We start from the raw sequence: 9,551 nt of genomic DNA, 5'->3' as shown, positions 1-9,551 counted from the left end.
ACCACACATTTTCCACATTCACACACACTGACACTACTGATGCTGACCTCCACACCTCAAAAGTTGGTTTGTTTTGCATTTGCAGTGTTTTTCTTTAAAATAAATAGCATATTTTTAGTTGCACTGTGTTGTTGTCCATTTTTGTCATGGCCTACGGGCCAGGTTATTACAAATGGGGGCTCGTCGGTTTTGTTCCTGGTTATGCTGCGTAATTTAGTTGGAACTGTTAAAGTTTAGTTGTATTTTGGTAGCTTTTGGACATCTGTTGATTAAGTTACATGTTTGTTTTGTGGCCTGCAGTTCAGGTTTGTGATCTGGTGCTTAAAGTTGCTTTGGGTTCAGTGCTGGCACACTGCTGTCGGGTTGTTTCTTTGTTTGGTTTGGCAGAAAACATTTGTTTGTTTTGTTACTTTGGGCTCGGTAGGGGAGAGCTCTAGTCGTAGGACCAGTCATTGGTTATGCTCGTAAAAGGTGTCCAGACGGCAGGTGTTTCTTGTGCGCATCCTCGTAACATGGGAAGAGTTTTTTTTTTGAGTTGGAGATTGCCGGTAGTCCTGTTATCGGTTTTGTTTGGTTATAGGTTTACCTGGGTTTTCTTATTTAGTGGGGAAAGTGCGTGGTCCGACGGCCCATTGCGTGGCTGGCCCTGTGCTGACCCCTCTTTTGTTCTTTTTGGCTGGGATCTCCATCTCCTTTTGTTTCATTACTTTTGGGTTAACCTTTTCCCTTTGTTTTGAAAAAAAAATAGCGGGTAAGCTCCAAACCCAGCTGGGGGATGTGATTGCTCGGCGCGCACAGGTAATTTAACTGGCTTGCTGCACCTGTTGCGTGTAAAGTTGTTTGGTGGACTGGTCATAGTTGTGTGAATTCAGGGTTGTGATCAATGTGCTCGTTATCTGTTCCTCTCTGTCTCCGGCTCCAGACTGTTGGACTGTCACTGCTGCTCCTCACAGAACTTTCTAAAAGCTGGAACCACGCAACTGCCATCGTGGTCCAGTTTACAACAGGACCGTGTCTGGACTTGTTTATCCGCACTTGTTTGTCGAGTCCCGGACGTTGGTTGAGTCCCGGACGTTGGTTGAGTCCCCCGGACGTTGGTTGAGTCCCCCGGACGTTGGTTGAGTCCCCCGGACGTTGGTTGAGTCCCCCGGACGTTGGTTGAGTCCCCCGGACGTTGGTTGGGTCCCCCGGACGTTGGTTGGGTCCCCCGGACGTTGGTTGGGTCCCCCGGACGTTGGTTGGGTCCCCCGGACGTTGGTTGGGTCCCCCGGACGTTGGTTGTTTGGTCCTCTGAGTGTCAGCAGGCTTTTGACAATGTAAAATGTCTCCTGTGCTCTTCTCCTGTTTTAGCAGCGCCATGCTTCGATCGTGAGTTTATGCTCCAGGTAGATGCCAGCCAGGTGGGAGCAGGTGCTGTTTTGTTGCAGGGTGATGAACGAGGGGTGGTGAGGCCGGTCAGCTTCTTTTCAAAGAAGTTTAACAGCTACCAGTGTAATTACTCTGTAATAGAGAAGGAAGCATTGGCACTAGTATGGGCTCTACAACATTTTGAGGTGTATGTAGGGGCAAATCAAATGCCCAAATCAAAGGCTAATGAGGTGGTTTCTGTTTTTGCAGGCCTATGATCTCGATGTCAGACATATTAAAGGGACGGACAATGTCATGGCAGATGCATTGTCTCGTGCTCCTTATCCTGAATTCTTGAGCTAGTATACTTTTTCATACTGCATGCTAGACTTGTTGTTGCTCTGCCTTTCATCTTAAATTGCTTCCTCAGGTACCGAGGTTGCTGAGGATGGGTGGGGGGAGTAGCAAGTTGGGGTTGCAGGGGGAAGTTAAGTGTACATTTGTTTTTTTTCCTTTTGATCGTTTGAATAATTTAAATTGTTTATATTTTGTATTTTAGGAGCGGGTGTTGGAGTGCTGGTGATCCCTTTGGGACCCCGACTTTATGGGGGGGGGTTTGACGACCCTGTCTAATTGTGGGCATGCCTGACTTTCTCTGTTTTGTTTTGAGGAGTCTGGAGTGAGCTGAGCTGATTGGGCTGATTTGGAGCACCTGGGGCCTGTACTACGAAGCGGGATTTGGGTTTAGCGAGGTAACTTCAGGTTTAACCCTGGGTTTTCAGGACTACGACGGTGGTTCACTTCTCACCGGGGTACATCGCCATGGTAACTTATGCTGAACAGCTAACCTGCTCCAGAGCAGGTTATGTTCGAGATACAGATCGCCGGGTATAAAAGCACCGCCCACTGACCAATCAGCTCTCTTGGAAAATGGCATGCCCTTTCGAAGAGAATCCAGTGGAGCTCGGTGCGCGGATCGTGAGAGGATCCCTCCGAAGAGAACGCGTATTCAGGGACCACCAAAACCCCTTTGCTTTCCCTGATGAGTACCTGTATGAACGATCCAAAAAAAAAAGGAAAAAAAGAAAAAAGGTGGAGGAGAAAATAAAAAATAAATCAATCAATGAATAAATAAAACAAATCATCACCCAAAATCCGATGTACAGTCAATCCAAAACTAATAACAATTAAATAAATAAATCAAGAAGAAATCAAAAAGAAGATGCATTTGTAAGGGGATAGCAAAAAAGGGATTTTCAATTTCGTCCCTCGAACATTCTGAGAAGTCACTTTAAAATACTAAATACCCCCCTCCTGAAAAAATTAAATAAAATAAATAAATAAACCCAATTCTTTGGTACAGCATCAGCACAAGTTATCGGTCAACAACAATAGTTATAGAACCAATATATACAGGACTGTCTCAGAAAATTAGAATATTGTGATTTTCTGTAATGCAAACACAAAAACAAAAAAATGTCATACATTCTGGATTCATTACAAATCAACTGAAATATTGCAAGCCTTTTATTATTTTAATATTGCTGATCATGGTTTACAGTTTAAGATTAGGATTCCCAGAATATTCAAATATATGTTTATATCCCTATGAATTTACGCATTTATACAGTCAGCGATCTTTTGCCAGCTGTCTTTCCTGAATTTTGCAGCTGCAACTGTGTTGCTTTTTGCCTGTATTATATGCCTATACTCATCATTTTTCCGTAAAATTATTGTTTGCTCTTCGCTACTGAAATAAGCGGCTCTGACAGCGGACTTCTCCATGCTTGCGATTGGTCATGCGCTGAAAACACTGCCCCTTTTATGTGCACGCGCTCATATCCAGATTGGAGAAACCTGGGTTGATATACCGAGTTGATAACCACCGTCGTGTGACCGCTTAGCGTGATTGCAATTGTCCGGGTTAGTGAATCTGGATAAGGAAAAGATATCCTGGGTATGTTGAACTTGCTTCGTAGTACAGGCCCCTGGGCCCAGTGTTCCAGGCTATAAAACCCATAGACATATATAAAGGCTAGATGACTCGTCCGCGCTGCTGCCAATGGAGAGCGACGTCGTCACACGGCGGCCATCTTGCCACAGGAGAACTCGCTCAGAATAACATTGTGTTCAATGGAGCATGTACTGCTTAAACAGCCTTAACTTGCTCAATTCTCAACAGATTTTCAAACAGTTTGGTTTGTCATGAACGTCAGAGATGTAGTTATGACACTGCATACTTGTGAATAATTATAAACATTGAAAAACGTACTTTTATATGAAAATAACCAGAAACAGATAGCCATGACATGGTTTTCATATTTAATCAATATTTCTATAGTATTCTTAGTAATATTTATAGTTACATTATAACATATATATATTATTACCATATAACATATATATATATATATATATATATATATATATATATATATATATATATATATATATATATATATATATATATATATATATATACATATTATTACCATATAACATGTATTCATATGACATAACATATTAATATATTATTACATTATGATGTATTTACGTCATGACATTACATATGTGTGTCTATATATATATATATATATATATATATATATATATATATATATATATATAAAAACACACACCTCTATCCATCCATCCATCCACCCATCCACCCCCCCTTTCCATCCCATATGTCATTTCATCAATGAATGTGGTTTTACTGCTATTTCAACATTTAGAGTCATTACCAGAAAAATAAGACCAGAAAAATAACTTATTTGACAATTTTCACCAGTTTCAAGTACATTTTCACTTGAAATAAGTAGGGAAATCTGCCAGTGAGACAAGATTTATCTTCTTATTACTTCTTATAAGCAAGAAAATCTTGTTCCACTGGCAGATTTTTCTACTTATTTCAAGTGAAAATCTACTTGAAACAGGTGAAAATTGTTGTTTTTTCCAGTGATGAGTCTTGTTTTAAGTGTAATGAGATTTTTTTACTAAAATGAGACATTTTAACTAGAAATAAGACAAATATTCTTGTTAAGATTGTGAGTTTTTGCAGTGATCCATTTTACTTATCCTGTGAAGGACAGAGTCATATTGATAAGTTCAGAAAAGTGTTTTTTATTGTTGTGTTTTGATGTATTTGATGTAAGCCCAGTGGATATTTAAAGCTTACAGAAGGCTGCATTTAATTGCTGCTATGTCATTCCTGCAGTATTTCTGCAGGTGTTTTGGTCACTGCTATTATTTGTAATATATTATATTATTTGTAATCAGCACAAATTATCTGTCCCCATATGATAAAATCCACCATCCCCCCTGATTTTTTTTTTTTACAACTTGAGTACTGGTGGTCACCCTTGATAACTTGGGCAGGTAACGTTAACGTTAGTTAGTGGTGATACACAACTATTGTATATGCTGCATGATTAGGTCGTTTTTCGCAACGAAGAGATACAATTTCAACATGTCCAAGCATCCCGAATCATACCCACATTAATGACGTTCATGATGAACCAATCCGTTTGTAAATCCGTCAAGATTTCAGCAAGTTATGAGTATTTTTGTCTGTACAGACCACTCACCCTCCAACAGCAACAACTATAGCGCACGCATGCGCACCAGAGAGTCTCCTGTGGCAAGATGGCCGCGGGTGAACGACGCTGGAGACTCCGCCGTGAGTCATTTAGCCTTTATATATGTCTATGCAACCCAGTCTCACACAAAAACGTACCCTGCCTACGTTGGTCCAAAGTGTAAAAACGTAGAGGGGCTACAATATTAGCCCTTGAAATGTATAACTGTTACGTTTTTTTAGCCCTTAAAACGTATAACTGTTACATTTTTCTGCCGATTCGTTTTGCGCCCAAGTCACGTGACTTTTAAGATTCTGGCCGTGATACCAACAAACACGGTGGACATTTTTCATTTTTGAGTGAAGAAAATCAATATTTTGAGTTAGTTTCTGCATAGAAATGCGTTTTGATTACATTTCTAGCAATACATATTTCACTTTCATAATATTCACTCAGTAAATGTATATAATCTCTTGCTTGCTCGTGGTTGCAAGGTTTTTTCAGATCTCGTCGGAATAATGTAAATCTGGAACGTTTTAAAAACGTGAAATGGTTACATTTTTGGTTGCTGTACACGCTGTGAAGAAAATCAATATTTTGAGTTAGTTTCTGCATAGAAATGCGTTTTGATTACATTTCTAGCAATACATATTTCACTTCCATAATATTCACTCAGTAAATGTATATAATCTCTTGCTTGCTCGTGGTTGCAAGGTTTTTTCAGATACGTCAGAATAATGTAAATCTGGAACGTTTTAAAAACGTGAAATGGTTACATTTTTGGTTGCTGTACACGCTGTGAAGAAAATCAATATTTTGAGTTAGTTTCTGCATAGAAATGCGTTTTGATTACATTTCTAGCAATACATATTTCACTTTCATAATATTCACTCAGTAAATGTATGTAATCTCTTGCTTGCTCGTGGTTGCAAGGTTTTTTCAGATCTCGTCAGAATAATGTAAATCTGGAACGTTTTAAAAACGTGAAATGGTTACATTTTTGGTTGCTGTACACGCTGTGAAGAAAATCAATATTTTGAGTTAGTTTCTGCATAGCGTTTTGATTACATTTCTAGCAATACATATTTCACTTTCATAATATTCACTCAGTAAATGTATATAATCTCTTGCTTGCTCGTGGTTGCAAGGTTTTTTCAGATCTCGTCAGAATAATGTAAATCTGGAACGTTTTAAAAACGTGAAATGGTTAAATTTTTGGTTGCTGTACACGCTGTGAAGAAAATCAATATTTTGAGTTAGTTTCTGCATAGAAATGCGTTTTGATTACATTTCTAGCAATACATATTTCACTTTCATAATATTCACTCAGTAAATGTATATAATCTCTTGCTTGCTCGTGGTTGCAAGTAGGGCTGCACGATTAATCGTTAAAAAATCGCGATCTCGATTCATGCTTGAACGCGATCTCATTTCCAAATGACGACGATTTAAAAAAAAAAAAAAAAAAAAAAAAAAAAAAATTATTTTTTTTTATTTTTTTTTTTTAAGATGGCTGCATTAAAAAAAGGACTAGGCCTATGTTCTAGGTTGTTGTAGTCCTGTCATGGTCAACTATCATGTTGTCATGTTTGTTATATTTTGTTAATGATTGTGGATTACATTTGGAGAAACATCTACCTTTCTCATCACCTGACACATATTGCACATAAATATTGTTAAAATTGTTATTGTTAAAATTATTTAAAAAAAAGGACTAGGCCTATGTTCTAGGTTGTTGTAGTCCTGTCATGGTCAACTATCATGTTGTCATGTTTGTTATATTTTGTTAATGATTGTGGATTACATTTGGAGAAACATCTACCTTTCTCATCACCTGACACATATTGCACATAAATATTGTTAAAATTGTTATTGTTAAAATTATTTAAAGACAAGAGAGATGTTTATTGTTTTTATATTCAATGTCAGCTATTACAGCAAAAAGCAGCCAGAGGAATAATTTGTTGCCTCAGAACTACAGGATCTGTTACAAGTCCCCTTTCTGAAAGGGTGTTCAACTCAGGGAGGAACAAATATTGTTCAAAATTGTTATTATTGTTTAAATTATTCAAAGGTTTGTGTAAAGAAGACAAGAGATGTTTATTGTTATTATATTTTTGTTCAGCTGTTGCAAAGTTAAAGTAATAAGTGCAATAAATTTTATATTGGAAAAAAATCGTGAGAGAATCGTGATCTCAATTCTAAGCAAAAAAATCGTGATTCTCATTTTGTCCAGAATCGTGCAGCCCTAGTTGCAAGGTTTTTTCAGATCTCGTCAGAATAATTTAAAACTGGAACGTTTTAATAACGTGAAATGGTTACATTTTTGGTTGCTGGACACGCTGTGGAAAAAATCAATATTTTGAGTTAGTTTCTGCATAGAAATGCGTTTTGATTACATTTCTAGCAATACATATTTCACTTTCATAATATTCACTCAATAAATGTACATAATCTCTTGCTTGCTCTGGTTGCAAGGTTTTTCAGATCTCGTCAGAATACCCTGGCTACGTTGGTCCAAATGCAAAAACGTAGAGGGGTTACAATATTAGCCCTTGAAATGTATAACTGTTACATTTTTCTAGCCCTTGAAATGTATAACTGTTACATTTAAGGAAAAATAAAATTGCTGCCATTTCTTTGATTCTCGGTCTAAATTGCAATATTTTAAGATAGTTTCGCCATGAAAAGCAGATTTTATCATATTCATAGCAAGAAATATATTTTGGTTATTTTACCCTCATTTAATGGAACTTATTGACGGAAATGTATGAACCATGTGCTTGTTTTACTTCCTTTGAGTAATAGAACCACCAATTCTCTTGCATGGCCCCGTTATTAAAATATATGCCAGGCCCAGTGCTTAATTTCTAAAGTGGGAGGTCCCGGAGCGCAGACGATGAGTGGCTCCGGTGCGAGAGAAAAAAAACACACACACACACACACACACACACACACACACTGTTGAACTGTCCGTTTTGACGTTAACGGCGATTTTCACAATGATATCTGCAACATTTCTTAAGGCAGAAACACCACTGTATCATTGTTAATTACACAACATTAGTGGGTTAATTTCCTGCAAACCAATTTTCATGTTTTTCCCTTCGATTGTGAGAAAAAAAAGAGTTGTTTCATGCTGAGAGCATCATGCCAGCCAATCAGAATCCTGGAAAAAACATCAACAAATGACACGTGTAACTTCCAGGCTGATTTATGGTTCCGCGTTACACCAACGCAGAGCCTACGGCGGAAGTGATACTAGTAGCTGATTGGCCGATATGTGATCATCATCATCATCATCATCATCATCATCATCATCATCATCATCATCATCATCATCATCATCATCACCATCATCACCACCATCATCATCATCATCATCATCATCATCATCATCCTCATCATCATCATCATCGTCACCATCATCATCATCATCGCTACCACCATCATCATCATCACCATCACCATCATCATCATCATCATCAGTCAAGTCAAATTGCACGTGCGAGGTCCCGTTCATCGCTGCTTGCAGCTTTAATTTATATATAACTATTTTAACATTTCTAAACACAAAAACACGAAAGTGTCCTTGATAATTCAATAATACAATAGGTTCATGTTAAGGACATCCGTTTTAATTAGTTCTCCTTCGATTATGAGATGTTATTAATGCTCAGTAGACACAGGAGTTTTGTTATGTATTGTTATGAGGCCTATTTCGTGTCTATTTTTGAACAGTTCACTAATGCTTTGAGCTAGGAAGCTGAAATTCTAGACTCTGTATCAAGAGGTGACTTTCATCCACTGTGCGGATTTTCAGATCTGTGTGACCTTCGGAAGTGTCAAAGGTCACCCCGTCTGTTGCTTTTCGGCCTGCTAAGACTATTTCGTGTCTTTTTTTGCATAGTTCACTAACGCTTTGAGCTAGGAAGCTGAAATTCTAGACTCTGTATCAGGAGGTGACTTTCATCCACTGTGCGGATTTTCAGATCTCTGTGACCTTCAGAAGTGTCAAAGGTCACCGCGTCTGTTGCTTTTCGGCCTGCTAAGACTATTTTGTGTCTTTTTTTGCATAGTTCACTAACGCTTTGAGCTAGGAAGCTGAAATTCTAGACTCTGTATCAGGAGGTGACTCTCATCCACTGTGCCGAGGTCCAGACCCGTGCGACCTTCGGAAGTGCCAAAGGTCACCGTGTGTGGTGCCTTTTTCGTGCCTTTTTTGTGTGTTTTTTGAATAATTCACTAACGCTTTGAGCTGGGAGGCTGATTTTTGACTATGTTGCAATGCAGAAGGCCCTTTGCTAGGATCTTTTGGTCTTGTGGCTGTACGACTTCCACAGAGCTAGTTGGCATTGCAGAGGGTTTACAGAGTTGAGACTTGGTAAGCCCAATTTAAGCCCCATATGGAGGCCACAGGTCAAGTTTTACTTGGTTTGGTCAAATATTGTGGCAACGGTGTCCGTTCGAATGTTGGAAAAGGTGACGTTTCAAAGCCCCGCCCATCGAAAAGTACAGGTCTGATCTGCACCAAACTAACGTCTGTCTGATCAGGGGATGCCCCCGAACAACATATAAAAAATTCAGACTCCTAGCTAAAGGCGTTAGTGAACTATGCAAAAAAAG

This window comes from Cololabis saira, chromosome 21 (assembly GCF_033807715.1).
Source record: "Cololabis saira isolate AMF1-May2022 chromosome 21, fColSai1.1, whole genome shotgun sequence".
NCBI lineage: Eukaryota > Metazoa > Chordata > Actinopteri > Beloniformes > Belonidae > Cololabis > Cololabis saira.
This window is presented reverse-complemented; position numbering follows the sequence as displayed.